The 19,508-nt window shown below is 36.3% G+C and overlaps 1 pseudogene; it reads left to right on the top strand.

Moving 5' to 3' along the window:
* The first annotated feature begins 4,532 nt into the window (after positions 1-4,532).
* LOC149144600 (DELLA protein GAI-like) lies at positions 4,533-15,574 on the top strand (annotated as a pseudogene).
* The last annotated feature ends 3,934 nt before the right edge of the window (positions 15,575-19,508 follow it).

Raw genomic sequence — 19,508 nt, 5'->3', positions numbered from 1 at the left:
AAATTGCTTCAAATCCATTGCTCTTATGCATCCTAGACAACTGACCATTTACAAAGAAATGAGTGAGGTGTGAGGGACAACACAATAGACCAGCACTAATAACTATAAGTCTAGGTGAAGGTCATGAATGGAAATGTAGACACATGATAGACACAACATTCTTGTCTTCACGTCAGAAGAAATAATGATGGATCGGGTAATCATTTGGAATTTGATGCTCTTTGAGGATGTGTAGGGAATCCAAGATAAGAGTAGGAAAGAGGACTAATATTCTTTGAGGGCTGGGAACCCAAGATAAAATAGTCATAGAAGGTAATACTCAGTGAACACCTAGGTGGGTATGTACCTTAAGAGATAATGATAAAGGTGTCTATAAATCATTGATCTCACCAACATTTTGCTTTGATCTTATGAGAGGTAGAGTTGTTAGTGAAGGCCTTGCTATAAAAAACGTTGGTTACTATGATGTTATAACATATGGGTTACCAATCCTTCTTATGAGAAATTATTTAGATTGAGAATGGCCAAGTGCCATTGTAAATACCTCCCTAGTTAAGAGGGAGTGTTGAAGAGAAGTGTAACTTGGTTCGGTATTTGTAACTGTAATTTTGATCTTTGTACTTATAAAAAAAAAGAAATACTATTTTTGTAGATTATTCGAAAGAGTTTCTTGCTCATTCCAAAGGTCTAGGAAAGTCAAAGAATCAAAGTCATGTTAAAGAGATATTCTTGAGCATGAATATGGGTCAAGCTAGTGTCAAATAACCCTCAAAGACAAGCACCATCCTCCAAAGAAGAATATTGTTAGCAAAATGATGGAGAGATCAGCTAATTCAGCCTCAAAGTATATACAAATGACATGTCGACTCAATAAAATATAGACATAAGTTCACATTGACATGTTGGCTTATTATGGAGGCATAACACCTATAAATAGGTGACTAGAGTCACCACAGAAACCTAGAATTTCGTAGAAGCATCTCTACTACTTCATATGTACAGGAACTCGAATTTCAAATGGCTACATGACTGTCTATCTTCGCATAAGGTTCACACTTCAGATGAAATCACTATAGCTTTAGATGTGTGCTACATAAATAGTAACATTCTCGGCATAAGCATGATGATAAGGGTTTCAGTGAAAGAGGGGAACACTCTGTCTCATCATTCTAAACAGTATAATCTTGGCATAGCAGTGATGACAAGAATCTCAGAGATCCCACATTAGTCTACATAGTCTCAACATAATTCGGAAAAGAAGTTCCTATAGTAACACTCTTTGCAGTCATGATCATAAGCATATATATGATCTCAATGGAGACTCTATCACAAGGTTATGATCACAACGAAGGAGTAGCAGTCATGACCTTGATGGGCCTAAGGGCATACCTTAATAATATCTCGTTGGTACAGTTAAGACCTCGATGAAAGTGCAAAGATGTTGTAGCAACATTGAAGATCATGATGATGACCTTAGTGCTACATCAACGATGATTATCTCAACAGTGACAAAGAAGAGGATTGGTGTCTTGGTCTTGGAGTGGCATAATAAGTCAAGGGTCATGGTCTTGGTGTTCATCAATAGGAATCTCTATAAGAATAATTATGTGTGGGTTTTCCTGATCGAGAGAGAGAGTTTTTGGCCCTTGCAGAATGCCAACATCTTGTATTCTTGTCTCTTTGTTTTTGTTATCTATTTGATGAAATAAGAAACACACACTCTAATAATGTCAAAGAGAAGATTTTGATAATACGAAAATTGAAAATGCCTCACAAATAGTTATCAAGTCAAGAAGAATCTCATTAACTACATGTGCCCCAGATTCTTCAACATGTCCCGCATTCCCATGCCTCCCAATCGCTAAGGGTTTTTATGTTGGAACATCAACCTTAACGTTGACCAATAATCATGAGGTCCGCCTTATTCAAAACCTCGTGGAGCGGAACATCATTCCCAAGGATGACTTTATGATCAAGCCCTGGACCACCAACCCCTCCCTCACGGTGCTAGGGCAGAGGACAAGTAAACAACTAAGACATCCAACATCCTTCATAGGGATAGGGAGGATGAAGAAACAATTGAGACATCTAACATCTAACCATTGACTTGTTCCCAATGTCACCGGCGAAAATGACAACTTTATCTTCCAAGAAAAAGTAGGTTTGTCCAAATTTGAGTCAAATTTAACAATAGTCTATAAAATTTGAGTAATTGGATTTGAGTAATTGACTTTGGTATCATCTATTACAACTACTAACCAATAGATCCTCCACAAACCTAAACTATAAAATTAACAGTACATTTTTATTTTTATTATAATTGTTTAAATATAAAAATATTAATAAATACATTTAAAAATTAAAATTAAAATAAGAAAGAAAACCAATTCCCATTAAATTTTAAGAAGATAATAATCTAGGTAAAACAAACCTAAAAGATATTAGAGATCTTAGAAGGAACCAACTCTCCTTGAAATTTAGGAAATTAATTTTCAAGGAAAAAAGATGGGGCTGAAATAGTCACGATTACCAAATAAGCATTACATACTTTTTCCTAGTTTGGTAATATTATTTATAATTTCTTATTTTTATTCAAATTACAATTATTTAAATTATAAAAATATTAATAAATACATTTGAGATTAAAAATTAAAATTGAAGAAAATTACATACCTTTTTCTAATTTGGTAATATTATGTATAATTTCTTTATTTTTATTCAAATTATAATTATTTAAATGTAAAAAATATTAACAAATACATTTAAAAATTAAAATTAAAATGAAGAATTTTTTTTACAATTTCTAATTTCTATGTAAAAGAACCACCTCCCATTAAACTATAAGAAGATGATAATCCTGACAAACATAAAATAAAGGATATTACAGATTTTTGAAGAAACAACTCTCATTGAAATTTAAGAAAATAATTATTAAGGAAAAAATATGTGGACCAGTAAATAGTCACCCTTATCAAATAACTAGCATTACCCAATTTGAGAAGATATTTTAATTTAGACTTTCATAATGTAAATGGTAATGGGAAGCCTTAAGGATTAGTTCAACTGGTTAAATAAGTGTGTTGCCCTTTCAGAACCAACTCCCATTAGATTATAAGAAGATGATAATTGTGACAAACATAAAAGATATTACAGATTTTTTGAAGAAACAACTTCCATTGAAATTTAAGAAAAAAATTATTAAGAAAAAAATATGTCTACCAGTAAACAGTCACCATTACCAAATAACTGGTATCACCCAATTTGAGAAAATATTTTAATTTAAACCTCGATAATACAAATGGTCATGGGAAGCCCTAAGGATTAGCTCAATTGGTCAAATAAGTGCCCTCCCCCCTCCCCTTTGGGGAGACACAGGGTCAATTCTTCTGGAAGCCCTTGGGGTTAGGCCCCTTAATCAAGCTCAGATATTTCTGTAAATGTAGCAGCCACTAGTAACCACTAGGATCATTCAACCAAGTGGAAAAAAAATAAATGGTAAAGGTTCGTAATATAATAATGATTGATGCGTCTAAAATTTAAATCCTCATCTGAATGTCTGTCTCATGAAACATGAAAGATGAGGCTCAGAACCTCGTTTGGGAACGGGGTAAAATTCTATGAAGCCACCGGCATGACGACGATGTTGTTCGCCACGGTTCTACCAATTCTTGTAAAAACCGGGTGTATTGCGTCTCCTCGTATTTGAAAGGCAAATCGAAATGCAGATCTTCGAGAGCAGGAGCGCTCTTAAGCAAACACGCCAGCACGTCCATTTCTCTCTCGTCAAATTCCTCCAATACTACCATCACATACTGCAGATTGGCAAGTGGGGGGCTTAAACGCTCTGGTAACTTATCTTTACCTAATTCCTGCATCGCATTACAAAGAAAAATCCGTTCTAACTTCGACTTAAATAGCAAAAAAACAGAAATTAAATACTAATCATAACCCTAGGAACTATTCCTTACCAGAAGAAACACGCCATTTATTACCAGGTGCTCAAGATGAGGAAGCCCTTGCAGCAGGCTGATAAGAGGAAAAGTCATCTCTTTTTCCCTTTCAGCCAACGGATCACAAATGTGAATTCCAAGGTTTTTCAAAGCTTTGAAACTCCCCACTATCTCGACAAATCTCTGCGCCGAGAGACTGTCGTATTCGCGGCTTAAAGTCGAATTCATTTCCAATCCAATCACATTTGTTTCGCACTGCATTTCTAGTGCAACAATCCCAACTGAAAGCTCGTGAAAGAACACCCCATTCACCCTTAGATCATGTACGAAACATACCTCAATGGTTCTAATTGTGGGACAATTGACCGTTAAAACCTCTATATCATCCCATCCCATTATATCTAAAAGCAAAATGTTGGGAGCGGAGATGGTGGGCTTATTCAGGCCAGTGCAGCTAGATATTTCGAGCTTTTGCAGAAGTGGGCAATGTGATGCAAACCAGGATAATGAATCATCGGTCAATTGCATGTCTGTGAAGGAGCAAGTAATGAGATGGTTGAATCCAGAGGAATGTGTTGGAATATGGGTGAGAATGAAAGAGTTGAGTGTGAGCGTAGTGAGATGAGTGCAAAAGAAAAGGGCAGGAGGTGGGATTTCTTTTACCGTGGAATAGCCGAGATTGAGGTGTTGGACATTCTTGTCTGCTGCATACTGCACCCATTTCCATACGCTTTCGCGGCCAAATTCCCAGTTGTTATCAATTGGGTAGGTGCGAGTGCCTGTACTGTCGTTGAAAAGATGGAAGGCCTCTAGATCGAAGCAATGCGATTGCAGAATGCTGGAGATTGCATTCTCTGCCGTGAAGATCGATAACGGATCCGGTGTGACAGGCCCCTGCAAGAGGAGATAAGGACATATTTTGAGTTGGGGTATTTGAGTGTAGAGAAACCTCCATCTTCTCGAAAGAACTGAGCATCTGACTGCCTCTCTGATTGGGACTTTAGAGAGGATGAATCCCAGAATCTCATTTGGTAATGAGGAAAACTTGTCTGAAGGTACCGGCATGATGATGTTTGACAGTGTTAAACTTATTATTACTGCGAAACCTGGGATGTGGAATGAATGGACGGAGAGGTGGAAGGGAGAGCTGCTGGAAAGAAAAACGCGATTTTATAGGGGGAGGGAGATTGTGAATATGCAGCAACGTGGGGAGAAACCGATGGAAATTGAGGGTCAGATGTATTTCTATTTAGTATTGTCAAACACTCGGAAATTTACGCTGTCAATGCCGGAACTTAAGAAAATAGATTAAAATAAAATAAGTGATTAAATGCTAAAACAGTCAAAATCTTAAAAAAAATTATTTTGAAATTTCAATGTCATTATAGGCATCAGCAAAGTGCCCTCATAGGTATAATATCAATTTAATAATAAATGATGACGTTTACAAAAGATTTTTCAAGGAAGATTATATGAAACACTATTTGTCGATGCATATGAAACCAACTAGTGTGGTTCATTGTCAGGACAAGTTGAAGAAACAGATCCGCAAGTTAAATAGACAGAACAGAGCCTCCCAACAACTACTTTTGATATGGTACCGGGATCAAAACCTTTTTAATAATTTAGGCTAAAAAAGTTACCCTAGGGGACCAATTCCTTAAAATAAATAAAAATAATTTTATGATAATAATTAGTCAAACATTATTAATAAATAATTAAAATTTTATGTTAAATTAGTATTTAAAAATAATTTATGATAATAGTTAGTTAAAAATAAATAATTAAAAATTATAAGTAAAATTAATATTGGAAGGAATTTAGTTAAAAACATGACCATTCTTATATAAATAAATGAATATAAAAGAAAGAGAAGGTCAAAAATATGAATAAATAAATGAGAAAAATAATATAAGTCAACTTAAAAAAGAAACGAGAAATATAAAATAAGTCAGAAAAAATAAATAAATAATAAATAAATAAATAATAAATAAATAAATAAAAATAAAAATAAAAAATTAAGAATAATAATAATAAATAAATAAACAAATAAATTAGCTAAGAAAGAAGATGGTAAAACAAAAAAAAAATGAAACTAGGTCGAGAGCATTTTCGAGCGATCATCTCTATTGAGATTACTCGGGCCGAGTAATCTCAATAGAGATGATCGCTGGAAAATCAGTCGGTGTTGGGTCCCAGCAATTTCGACATAGTCTTCATTTTTTTTGTTTAGCTAATTTATTTATTTATTTATTATTATTATTATTAATTAATTAATTAATTTATTATTATTTTTATTATTTTTATTTTTTTATTATTTATTTATTTTCTGACTTATTTTATTTTTAGTTGTTGGGAGGCTCTGCTCTGTCTATTTAACTTGCTAATCTGGATCTGTTTCTTCAACTTGTCCTGACGATGAATTGTCTGACAATGAACCACACTGGTTGGTTCAAAACGCATGGACAAATGATGTTTCATGTGATCTTCGCCGAAAAATCTTTTGTAAACTTGATATGGATCGCCTAAACTTTACTAATAAATGATGAAATTTACCATATCAATTTAAATTATAACATAATAGGTGGGATAAAGAAAATCACATTAAGTTTAAATATTATTGTGCTGTAAAATATATCTATATAAATTTATTTTTGTTCGAATTTATTAAATATGTTAATTTTTTTAATATATTATTTTGGTCTTTGAAAATGCTGTTATGTATTTTTTTTAATGAATTAATTTTATTTAATATCCTGTAAACATAAATTTGTGTTTAAGATGGATATTGTTTCACTTTTTAAATATTTGTTGTGTATTATTTTAATGTATTTATATAATTATATTAATAGACGTGTTTATTTTGGAATAGAGTTTTAGACGTGTTTATTTTGGAATATTTTTGGAATAGAGTTTTAATAAATCTAAATTAATTATTAATAATTGTTTAGAGGATTGGAATTTAAGTGTTTATATAAATTAAAAGTTGATATTTATCTTTGAAGAAGAAGTCTTGTTTTTTTTATCTTTTTCCTTAAATTAATTGATTAAAAAAAATCTCATGTAAACAACTATAATATGAACTGAGTTTGGGTTTTATAGGCTAATGGTAATTATAAGTCACCGTATCTAGCCACTAGCCATGATGTTGCAAAACCTTATTAAGAATCTCCCTCTTAAAGTTAAGATAAATCTCTATAGTTAAGAATCTTATTTCATGTTTTTTTTAAATACATATATGTTTAACTTATATATCTAGTATGAGAGAGATGTAATGTAATGTTTAACATTTTGACAAAGTCAAACTACATAAAAATAAAATAAAATAAAATAAATAAAGTTCAGTAAAAAGATTAATATAGTGTAATATAAACATTTTAATGGGGCCAAAATAAAGTAAAAATAAAAATAAAAATGGCCCATGGTATTCATGTTGAATATAGCTTATTTCAAGGGGTAAATTAAACCAGTCTAGATGCATCATCTACAAGGGATGAAAGAGATACAATTTCTTGATATGTAAACCTCTTTTAGAGTGAAAATAGACTTTATCCGTTTTGGCACTTGGTGTAGACCCCGGGTTAAATTAGCTATTATACCTTGTCATGAGAGGTGCTCTCAAGCTAAATATGGTAGAGATGTTGTAACCTAACCTAATGTAATATAACACAAACATGTTTAAAGTAAAATAATGTAAATATTTTACCTTCATCAAAATAAGATAAAATTAAAATTAAAATAACCCTATAAAAAAAATAAAAAACAGAGGGTAATGAATCATACTATAGACCTATGATATTAGTGTGGAATATAGCCTTACTATTGACATATGATATTAAGGTGGAATATAGTCTATTTAAACCAAGTTGTCTTTAGTGAGACTTTTTGTAACCTTTTCCCATGGGTTTACCTAGTGTAATTTCTCAAAAATGCGACAGGAATTTATTGAAATCACAAGCTAGAATTTTCAAGGTGTTGAAGGAATATAGTCTATTTAAACCAAGTTGTCTTTAGTGAGACTTTTTGTAACCTTTTCCCATGGGTTTACCTAGTGTAATTTCTCAAAAATGCGACACGAATTTATTGAAATCACAAGCTAGAATTTTCAAGGTGTTGAATCCATTTATAAAACTAAAAACCAGTTTAAATAACACAAATCAAGATTTCACCTCAAAATTTTCAATTAAATACTGAAAAATCCAAAAAATCACACTAAAAAATTTTTCTATTTAAAAGTGGAAATTATGATCATAAATCTGTATAACACTTTTTAACCTCCATCAACTCCTCCAAAAATATTTACTTGCAATAGCTACCTCAAATTTTTTTAATTCATAGATTCATTTAACATGACCAAATATTCATTTAACATGATTCAATAGCTACTTCGTTGTATCATGTGATAGGCATAAGTAATTAACTTCAACATTGTTAATCGAGGGGTTTGATCCTATTCCTTATGTTCACATGAATGTTTCCCCAACTCCACATACATCATACCAGCCATATTTCATTATTTTAAATATGTCGTTGGAAAGAGTATCGTGTGAAAGTATATTGTTAACATGTTATTATATGCTTCAAAACTCTAGACTGATTCGTATCACAGCTTGTGTTATTTTTCTTTGGAACTGGAGTTATAATCCACCGCTACCTACCATTGTAACGTTATTAAACTCCTTGTCATTGTCATGGGCTAGTGTTTGGAGATTAGGAGTCGCACAATACCATCCATAGATATGCCAGTTCTTCGATCTGATGGTCCAGAGGGGCTAGGGTTAGTTATCGGTCTAATCACCCAAATCCTGCTCCCTCCTCATGCCATTATCGTCTCCTGTGCCTCCAGAAGCACTACACACCAACGTTTCGAACCCTGGTCACTGTAATCATCAATTTTCTCTACCTCGAGGCTGAGGCATCACTAGCCAGGCACTGGGTTGCAATTGAGTTGGACATTGTTGGAATTCCATTATGTTTTTCTTTTTGTTTGGTGGCTTAGGGTGAACGTTGTTCCTGGCTAGTTGTTCGTTGGCATGGCGTGCCTTGCCCGTTCGCTTTATAATTTATATGCTCTCGGCTCAGTACACATCCTTCCAAGTTCTCCTTAAACATTTTCCCTTTATTTGTTGAAATATATTTATATTTATTTGTTGAAATATATTTATATTTATTTGTTGAAATACATTTATCTTTATGGATAGGTTTTCTGCTAGGCGAACAATAGATGGTGATTTTCATTGTTCTATTATGGTCCTATGGCCCAGCCTCTTTCCGACCCTTTTTGATTGTCATATGTAGTTAGGGCTGTTAGTTTCATATGGCTAACAACAATTATACCTCCAGTTAGTTGTAGGAATTCGTTCTTGTAACTTCAAAGTCTATAAGAAATTTATTGATGCTATATAGAACTGGCATTGATTATGTAATTTTTTTGTCTAGTTAAGGGCATTTTGTACCCAATATTATTATCCATATAGTTTTCGGGATTTGTGAGAGCAATTTTCATTTCAGTTAAGTTATGATGGATAAGATAAACTTGGTGATGCTCATTTTTGTCGAGCCGTAAAATCTTGTGTATTGTTTACTTAACAGAATTACCTAGGGTTTCGAGAAGATTCTTTCCTTCTAATTTTTTGTTAAATGGTTGTTGATGATGTGATTTTCTCTGGTCAATACGCTGCATGAGGAATTTAAATACTTTTTGTGTTACATGTTATTAAAGTACTGTGTTATTAAGGTACTGTATTTTTCTTGATTGAAGGTTGTAGATTTTATTATATCCTCTTAGGTTACCTTTTTACTATAATACAGGTTTTAGACCTAGGACTTCTGGAAATGGCTTAACCTTAATGGCTAACGATTATGAAATTCACTACATTTTAACTTCTTTAGAGACTAAATTGGGTTTAACTTCTTTAGAGACTAAATTGGGTTACACATGCTCGTATGTCTTAGTTTATTAGTTTTCTTGTTAGGGTCCAACCTTAACCTCTTTATTTATGTAATAAGCCCAAGGGGCTCAATTAGAGTCATAGTTAGTTAAAGAGTCAATAAATCCCACATTAATAATTTCAATTTGTTGATCCGCATTATAGAAAAGGGACCACCATTAATTGTAAACATGGCATAGTTAATAAAGTGGTTAACCCGTTTTAAGCAAGGGATCACTATTAGTTAGGATTTTGGATGTCACTAAGCTATAAATAATCTTAGTTACGGAGGGAAATATCATGGAGTCTTATTGTAATTGAGCTATGCTTTGTTGGAGGTTGCCCCTTCAAAGAGGCAAGTGAACATTGTAATTTGTTTCTGAATAATAAAATATCTAGCAGTTTGTTTCATTTCATGTGATAATTCTATATTTTGGGATATATTTCTTCGTATTTATGGTATTCTAGAGTTCTCACACGTAAAGAGTGTAACAAGTGCTAATAGGGCACCTTCGAGGGCCACTTGTAGCTCCAATTTTCGTAGTTTTTTTATAGGCTAGAGACGTGTTTCAACATCCTCAAACCACAAGATCTGTCATTGAGCACATAAACCTGCAGATTTTGGGATGTAGGCATGTAAGAACTATAAGAGGTAGTCACACTTGTTGGACTCCCTTATAACCCTTGTTGGTAGCCTTCGAGTAGTAGCGCATTAGATAGAATTGCGCACGAATTGCACTTCCACTACCTGTGGGTATACTGGAAGCCCCTTAGGATAACCTAAGATATGACCTTAGAGAATTCATTGGTCGTCTTGCTTCTACAGTACATTGATAAAAACACTCAGTGAGATTACTCACACGTACAATAGGGTAGTCGGGTAGTATGGTTAAGGGTACAGTTAATCCTCCTTAGTTAGTTCCTTGAAAGATTGGATCCAGTACTGTCGTTGGACCCATGTGTATATCATGATCTATATCACTTGACACACCTTTGTGACCATAGTTCCGTACTTTACTTGAAGATCACCCTCTACCTTGCCTTCTATATTAGATCTAGTTGTTGGGGTTCTCCTATCATCATCGAGATCATATCTAGGAGTTGTTGATTTGGGGTAGCATCGGATGTGATCTAACAATGAAAGTTGGTAGAGAGGCTAAAACACATGATATCTCCAAGACCAAGAAATGGTTTGGGGAAAATTCCACCCAGTTAGAGAGATATTAAAATAATTAATATTTCTAATGGATTCGTAAGTCTAAACTTAGTAAAGTAAAAATATTAATGGGTTTTAATATAAAACTTGGTGAGAATGTTCTAAAAGACATGGATCAAGCCAAATCTAATCTTAGCCATTGATTAGAAATTTAATATCGGTCGTTGAAGACTCAACAAAAAAAGTATAAGAGGAGGCTTGAGAGTGAGTTCGAGACTCGCCAAGATTGATTAGTTGATTTGATTTTCTAGAGCAGGGTTTGCTCAAAAAATTCGAACAAGTCATCTAAGTTGCAATGAGGGGCAGTGAGTGTATAACAGAGAGGTAGAGATAGTGCTGAAGGACCAACAAAGAGATTGAGGTGGTTAGGCAGTGCCAGCAAGAGCCACGCAGAGGGCAAGAGCGACTGCGCAGAGGCTAGAAGGGCCTGCATGGGTGACACAAAAGGCTAGAGAGCCAGCGCAAAATAGAAGAAGGTTGATGCAAATGGTTTTAGAGTGACACAAAGGCCAGGAGGGCTGACGCAGAGCCCCATAGAAGCATTGGAGAGACTTTCATGGGGCAGACTTGTTGAATATCTGCTTCTGAAGACAGGTATTACTGCGAGATAGAAATATTTTTTGGGTCAGTTAGTTTGGCACCTTAGTTGTATTCAAGAAAGATGCTTAATAACAAAACCCTCAGAACTGAGCCAATTTTCCCAAGTTCGATTTTTCTGGCGATAATTGTCCAAAAATAACGGTATCGATTGTGTGTTTGTCTATTATTTCAGTTGATGATCTGTATATGAGTTGAGATTGTATTTGTGTTTTTCTTTTAAGTATTTATATGGTTAAACAACTTTTTAAGGAATAAACAATTAGGTGAAATAAATCAGATAATGCACGAGGAATTTCTGACGTGTTAGACTTACAAATTTCAACATGGTATCCGAGCGTTGTAGACCACAGGAGGACTGAAGGCACCAACATAATCAGAAGTATTTGTAGTTGTTCCAAGAGACAGAGCTGCTCCTAAGAAGAAAGCAACAAAGAAGGAGTGACACAAAGGGACCGCGTCATCATTTCGACCCAGAGAGAGGGTCAACGCAAAGGAAGAAAGAGCTAGAAGAGGCTCATGAATAGCTATGTCATCCTACTCAGTCAGGTAGGCTTGACATGGTTGTCCAAAGGAGTGATTTAGGCCTTTGCCGAGATTACGCAAAGATAGAAGGCTCAGTTTCTTCAGTTGTTGGCGCACAAGTAAGTGTGGGAAGGTTATGGATTAAGAAGCTGGTGGGGTTCTTTTGCTATCTAAATAGAACAGTGCCTAATGGGACAGAGCCAAGGTAGAGGGAGTCACTGCCTTGTCAAATTTCTAGCCAAGAAATCCAGATCCAAGTTGCAGTTGCAAAGAGGATCGGAGAGGAGCACATCGAAAGTTTGCGGGAATATTTTCTGCAAGGAAATCAAGACTCAGGGGGAGTCTAGGAGAGAAATTTCGGGAGGGAAGTCAAGACTTATAGCAAGTCTAGGAGAAGAGCGGATATGGAAATGAATAGATTGAGGGATTAGGATGGGTTGGACGGGGCTTCCAACGTTGTCATCTGGAAGGCCAAGATCATGTATGTTCTGGATAGACATTACATGAAGGGCTTTGCTTTGAGAACTATGGCTATCTCAGTCAACCCAACTAATAATGAAAGGTATGAGGGTTCAATGTCCAAGGAAAATTTACATAATCCTTGATGGGGTCAAGGATCATGTAGTACAACATATTGCTGAGAATAACATGACAAGGGAAATTTGGGATACCTTAACGACATTGTATCAGGGCACTTCTGTGCAAAGGAAGATGCTAGTTGGAGAACCAAAGAGTTTTTTTTTTCATCAGATGGCAGAGCCATTAGAGTTGTGGATTCAGAAACCAGTTACCTGTGAATGAGGACATGATGCAATGATAGATCAAGGACAATTTAAAATTTAAGGGGGGGAGTATGTAACACCCCTTCCTTGTGTACTACATTATTGTAAACCTAATCTATTTTAAATCTAGGTGTGATATCCTCCCCTGTGTGTTAAATGTTTGTAAGCCTAAGCTGAGGAAAGCTAGGTTTGACACCGTCCATTGTGGGTTAATCTATTCTGCACCTAAAGTGAGGAAAGCTAGGTTTCATACCCTCCATTGTGGGTTAAACTATTCTGCACCTAAAGTGAGGAAAGCTAGGTGATATGTAATATGAAAAGAAAATGTATTATTAAATAAATTAATAAAATAAATCACTTGGAGGGTGGAGCAATAAGAGAGAGGAGATGCTTGCCAAATCCCACAAGGAATGGGATAGAGATGAATCTTTCATGAGAAAGCTACTAGATATAATTCTAGATAAGCTTGGATGGATTGGATATCCATCAGATGGATGGGAGATAAAGATCCATCAAACATAAAGTTGGAAATAATTTATTCCTACTTGTCTATGGTTGTAATTCTCCATTTGAGGAGTTTGTTCCTACATAATAGGGATTTAGTTTCTCCTAGTTTAGTGTGTGGTTGAGAGAATCTCTCAACCACACTACAGTACGTCTAAGATAGCATTCCTATCTTGAGGCTATTGATTGGATAAATATGTGTGTAATTCCCTTATTCATGTGAATAGAATATATTATTGAGCCTCTGTAATTTTATCTTGGTACCAGAGCTTCAGAGTCTTGTGAGGGCCTGGCCCCTCCTAGGCTTGGCCCCTCCTGGGCTGAGGGAAAATAATTGAGTGTATAATTTCATTATTTGTTTGTCCATCGAAAGTTGTGTGGGTAATGAGCGATCTACCAGAGTGGTGTTTATCTTGATTCGTACGCCTCGAGGAGGTCACAGTTAGGAGGTGCAAGAATTCAGCTGCTGGTGTACCAGCTGGGAAACGAACCCGGGTCTGTACCATGGCAGGGTTCTGGATCTAAGGGAGCAGGCTATTGAGACCTCCTTTGACTGTCGTGCGCATAGGACCTTTTATGTTTCGAGCCATGGCATCTCGCTGCTGTTACTAGATGAGTCGAAGAAGACAATAGGTCAGCGGCTGGAAATCGATGGAGAGGAACGAGCTTATGAGAGCAGTGAGAAAATTGTTGTTAATATAGATGATCCAGACGGAGAAGACAAGGGTTACGTGCCTCCATTTTCATGGCGGAAGCTGTGGCTGTTTGCGGGGCCTGGATTTCACATGAGCATTGTGTTTCTTGATCCAGGGAATCTTGAGGGGGATTTGCAGGCAGGGGCGGTTGCAGGGTACTGCTTGCTATGGCTTCTGATGTGGGCGACGGGAATGGGTTTGATAATCCAGCTGCTCGCTTGAAGTCCAATCCGGGCTAGACCATCTGGAAGAGGATGTTACAGGAAGAGAGAAAAAACGTTACCGTTTCTGCGACCCGCAGCTTTCGGAGCGAACCGTGGTAGTAATGGGGGCAGACCCGCATGAATCCAGAGTCCGTCTCGTGCACACGCTGATGGCCTGCGCAGAAGCGGTGCAACGCGGTAATTTGGCCATCGCACAAGAAATGGTGAAAGAAGTGAGAATTTGGTTTTCTGCAATTTCATTTCTACCAAACCTGCCCTTATCTCAAATTTGCTCACTTCATAGCCAACCAGGCCATTCTGGATGCCTTCTCTGGGCACCAACAGGTTCATGTCATAGACTTCAATCTGAAACAGGGGATCCAATGGCCGGCCTTGATACAGGCACTAGCTCTTCGCCCCGGTGGGCCACCGGCTTTCAGGCTAATCGGAATCGGCCCACCCCAACCCGATGGAACCGATGCCTTGCAGGAGGTCGGCACGAGGCTCCACCAATTTGCAGAGTCCGTCAATGTAAAATTCTCCTTCCGTGGCTAAGTTGCCACAAGCCTCCCCGACATCAAACCATGGATGCTCGATGCCCGGCCTGAGCTCAAGGCTGTTTCAGTGAATTCTATCCTTGAGTTCCATCGTCTATTGGAGGACCCCATCCCCGGACGACCCAGTGCCATCGATCGAGTACTCGCTTCCATCTGGAGCCTGAAGCCCAAGATATTGACAGTGGTTGAACAGGAGGCCGACCACAACCGCCCTGTTTTCTTGAATCGATTCACAGAGGCACTGCACTATTATTCCACAGTTTTTGATTCCCTAGAGGCGCGCCGGTTGCAGGCCCAGAGCGAAGAGCTGGTGATGTCAGAAGTCTATCTGGGTCGAGAAATTTGCAACATTGTAAGCGATCAGAACAGGTGGAAAGGCATGAAACTCTCTTGAATTAGAGCGTTCGCTTGAGAAACGCTGGCTTCTAGCCTATTCCTTTGGGATCCAGTGCTTTCAAGCAGGCCAACATGTTGCTCAGTCTCTTCTCAGGTGGAAAAGGATATAGGGTTGAGGATAATAATGGGTGTCTAACACTTGGTTGGCACAACAGACCTCTAATTGCTGCTTCTGCCCTGATGAACTCGACGAGGAATTTGACACTTTCCCAACTTTAAGAAGTTCTGAGATGGTTGAGGAGTGTTGCGGGCAGAATACAAACTGTGGTCAGAAACTTGGCAACACAGTGTGAAAGATTTCAGTCTCTCTTGAGCTGGAGAGATCCCCGTGCCACAACCATATTTGTCACCTTTTGTTTGTTTGCAGCCATAATTCTGTATGTCACTCCGTTCCGAGTAATGTCCGTTATATCAGGATTTTATATGGTGCGCCACCTGATACAAACTTCCTTCTGTTCCGCTTAATTTCTTCAGGAGGTTGCCTGCACGAATTGATAGCATGTTGTAAGGAGTTTGAGAAATCAATTTTGAGGTAGCCAGCACAAATCAGTTGATGGGAAATCGCGTCGCGATAGGGTTTCTATTGCTGAGGAAAGACCTAGCAGCACTTGCATTCTTCATTCAAAGAAGAGAACAACTTTGTGGTAGATTTGAAGGAAAAAGCATTGTTGTTGTGCATACTTGGGTAAATGTTTTTTTTGGGTGAAGTATTTTTTTAGAATTTAAATTGATATACATATTGAGATTAGCCACTTCAATATGAAGTTATTTTGTTAGAATTGGCTATTCTAACAAATGACAGGTTCATGGAAGTTCCAAGAATTTATTTGACAAAGATGCCCAAGATGTGAACAATGAATAGATGAGATAAAGCAGCGGAAACAACGGTTATGGTGGACAACAAAGTATATTTTTGTTTGAGTTAGTGTGGCTTGTGGAATAGACTCCCTAGCATGTTATTGTAATAGTCATTGTATGTACCCAAAAACTCCAAAATGTGGAATCAGATGTAAGATTTTTAAAGGCATCTGAAAGTTCGTGGTGATCTTAAAACCACTTTGTAATGGTTTATGGTCAGCCTGAAACCATCTTTTATCACTTGAAAGTGAGGGTTGGTGGTGAGCCAGAAACCATCTATATAGTCTTTGTGACTGAAGTGCCTTTGTGGCCAGCTTGCCTTTGTGGCTGAATCGCCTATGTGGCTTGAGGTGCCTTTGTGGCTGGAATCGTGGATGTCAATGCGTTGTTTGACAAGCTTGCCTTTGTGGCTGTGTGTACACGAGAGCTTTGTGCTCAATTGAGCAGGTGGACTGCAGAACACCTGGCTCAGACTCAGATGATTTTTTCTGAGTAGAAGGGGATTGGCACGTTTTTCGCACTGATAGCAGCGCCAGGAAGGCCAACTAGTGCGTCTGTTAGACCATTAATCGCGCTAATGGGCGCGGGTTTTTTTTCGTTCAGGATCGCGCCAATTCATCTTCAAGGGGATCCGCGAGATCATAGAAGTTGAGGATCTGTTTGAGGGCGGTAGATTGTGTTTTTGGAGGTTTTGTACATGCAATTCGCCTGATGGTGGTGGATTTGACTATCATGACAAGTAGTCATTAAGGGGAGGTGTTGGAAATAATTAATTCCTACTTATCTATGGTTGTAATTCTCCATTTGAGGAGTTTGTTCCTACATAATAGGGATTTAGTTTCTCTTAGTTTAGTGTGTGGTTGAGAGAATCTCTCAACCACACTACAGTACGTCTAAGATAGCATTCCTATCTTGAGACTATTGATTGTATAAATATGTGTGTAATTCCCTTATTCATTTGAATAGAATATATTATTGAGCGTCTGTAATCTTATCTCATAAAAGCTTTGCGAGAGATAAAGGCAAGCTTTTTCTTTGAAAATACATCGTGGGAGATAAAGACAAGATTTTTTGGATAAGACCTAGGCAAACGAAAAAATCCATAAAGCGAGATGCCACTAATGGTAAATAAATCATGAAAGGGGGTATTAAATACCCATTGCATCCATCAATTGAGGACAGTTGATCCTTGGCAAGATGTTCGGCTCGGGGGGAAATCAGAGGTTATTCATGGCTTGGTGGTGGTGCTTCTCCCTCCAAGTGAGGTTTTAGTTAGCATTAGATGCATGGGATGTTTGTAGGATGATTCTTACTCTCTCTCTCTATTATAGTTCCAATTTGTCTATGAGAAGATTTAAGTTTTTCTTGCCATGAATGAATGAATTGAATGAGATGTTTATGACTAAATTTCTGGTGTTTTCCTTCATTACAATCCAAGTCACTTGTATGAAATATGTTTATCTTAATCCTTAATTTGAAATTGTTTAATCCTTTATCTCAGGGTTACCTTTATTATGGAGATAATGGTTTTCATTATGCATGTTGCATTCGAGTGTCAAGTTAGAAATAGAAGTGTATAAAGTGGGTGACAATACTTGTCCAATGCATAAGTCAAAGTGAGATTTTGTTTCTACATTTTAAATAATAAGCTCCCTTTATAATCTTAATTAAGTCCAAATCCATAACCCTAATATCCCTTCTAGAACCAACTTAGAGGTAAATGATCGATATTATTTCTAGGTCACTTAACAGTTAAATTATTAATCCTTCAAAAACAACTTAGTAACCCATAATAATTAATTAACTTAATTGTTGTACTTTTCCTATGTTAGAATTAGGAAACAAGATATAAATCACTTAGTCCACCAAGTAAGAATGTAGAACAGGAAAATAATGTCTTCTACATGCTAAGACACCAACCCTATGTAGAGTACCTTCCAATGCTATCACTAACTTCAACAACAAGGGGATAAGGAAAATATGCAATTAAAAATGTAGTTTTCTTATTTTTCCCTCCAAAATATCCACCCTTGGGGATGGCATCATTATCTTTAGTTATATTGGTTCTTTTAAAGTTAAATTTGTTAGTACATTCTTGAGACCCATTTTTTACATTAAAATTACCCTAATGTAAATACCAAGAAGGTAATAATCAAATTTTCTACCAGCCCTACACCAATGAGTAAGCCCCTTCATTTTGCATTAGTCAATGAGCTAGCTAGGCCTTCAACCACTAATAATAATATGAGTGGAAAAAGTGGGTGCCCTTGTCTTAGACCGTTCTCAACATGGAAAAATGAGGACATCACTATGTTAATCAAGACCATAAGATATACCAATGTGACGTAGATGATAATATGAGTTGTAAAATGCACTTCAAAACCTATATGGGTTAGAAATAGGTGGATATAAAGCCACCTAATGCTATCACAAGCTTTGGAGGGTTATATATTTAGAACTGCTCCTTTAATTTTATGTGATTTTAGGTTGTGGAGTCATTCCTACACAAAACCAATGTCTCATGGATTTTTCACCCTTCCAAAAAGCTAAGATAGTCTTTGGAAATAGATTTGGATGGGATAATATTAATTCAGCTGGAAATTACTTGACTAGAATCTTTTAGATGCATTTGAAGAGTGAAATCAGTTAAAAACCATTACAGGACGTAGGATTGGCTACTTTTGGAATTAGTTATATAAATTTTATATTGAAATATGTTAAAATATTCCTTATCCTTGTAGACTCCTCCACTACACGAAGAAGCTCATTCACAAAGAAATCATAAAATTCCAAAAAAAAAAACCCAATAGTCCACCAATTCAAGTGAGGTCTCTTTTATTTTTGGAAGTTGTATAAGACCTCTTATCATTTTAAGTCTGATAGTTCTATAATGAGATTGAGATTACCCTCCTCGAAAACAAGGTAACAACAAATTTATGTTCTTTTAAGAATGTTTTCAATATGAACTTTGAAGACGGTACGAGAATGATCATTTCCCAACCATGAAAGATCCTTAAAAGATGTCACATTTCATCCTTCATATCTTCGAGGCTCCGTATAGCATAAGACATCTTCCTTTTACAAAATTTTAAGAAAATTGTGTTTCATATCTGCAACCGAGCCAAATTTACTACTCCTTAGTTTCCATAAGGTCTCATTTTCCTTTAGAAAATTCTTTTTCCTAGCTTCAAGATGGAAAAGTTTATCTTTTGTCTCATTGTTTATGAACCCTCCATCCTCAAAGGCTCAAAGAAAAAATAATTCATCCTCCACCTCTTTCATTTCTTGATCATCT

Source organism: Pinus tabuliformis, chromosome X (assembly GCF_031772625.1).
Source record: "Pinus tabuliformis cultivar Carrire ecotype Pingquan chromosome X, CPIR1, whole genome shotgun sequence".
Lineage (NCBI taxonomy): Eukaryota > Viridiplantae > Streptophyta > Pinopsida > Pinales > Pinaceae > Pinus > Pinus tabuliformis.
Note: the sequence above shows the minus strand (reverse complement) of the source record. Positions and strands in the feature narration are given on the sequence as shown.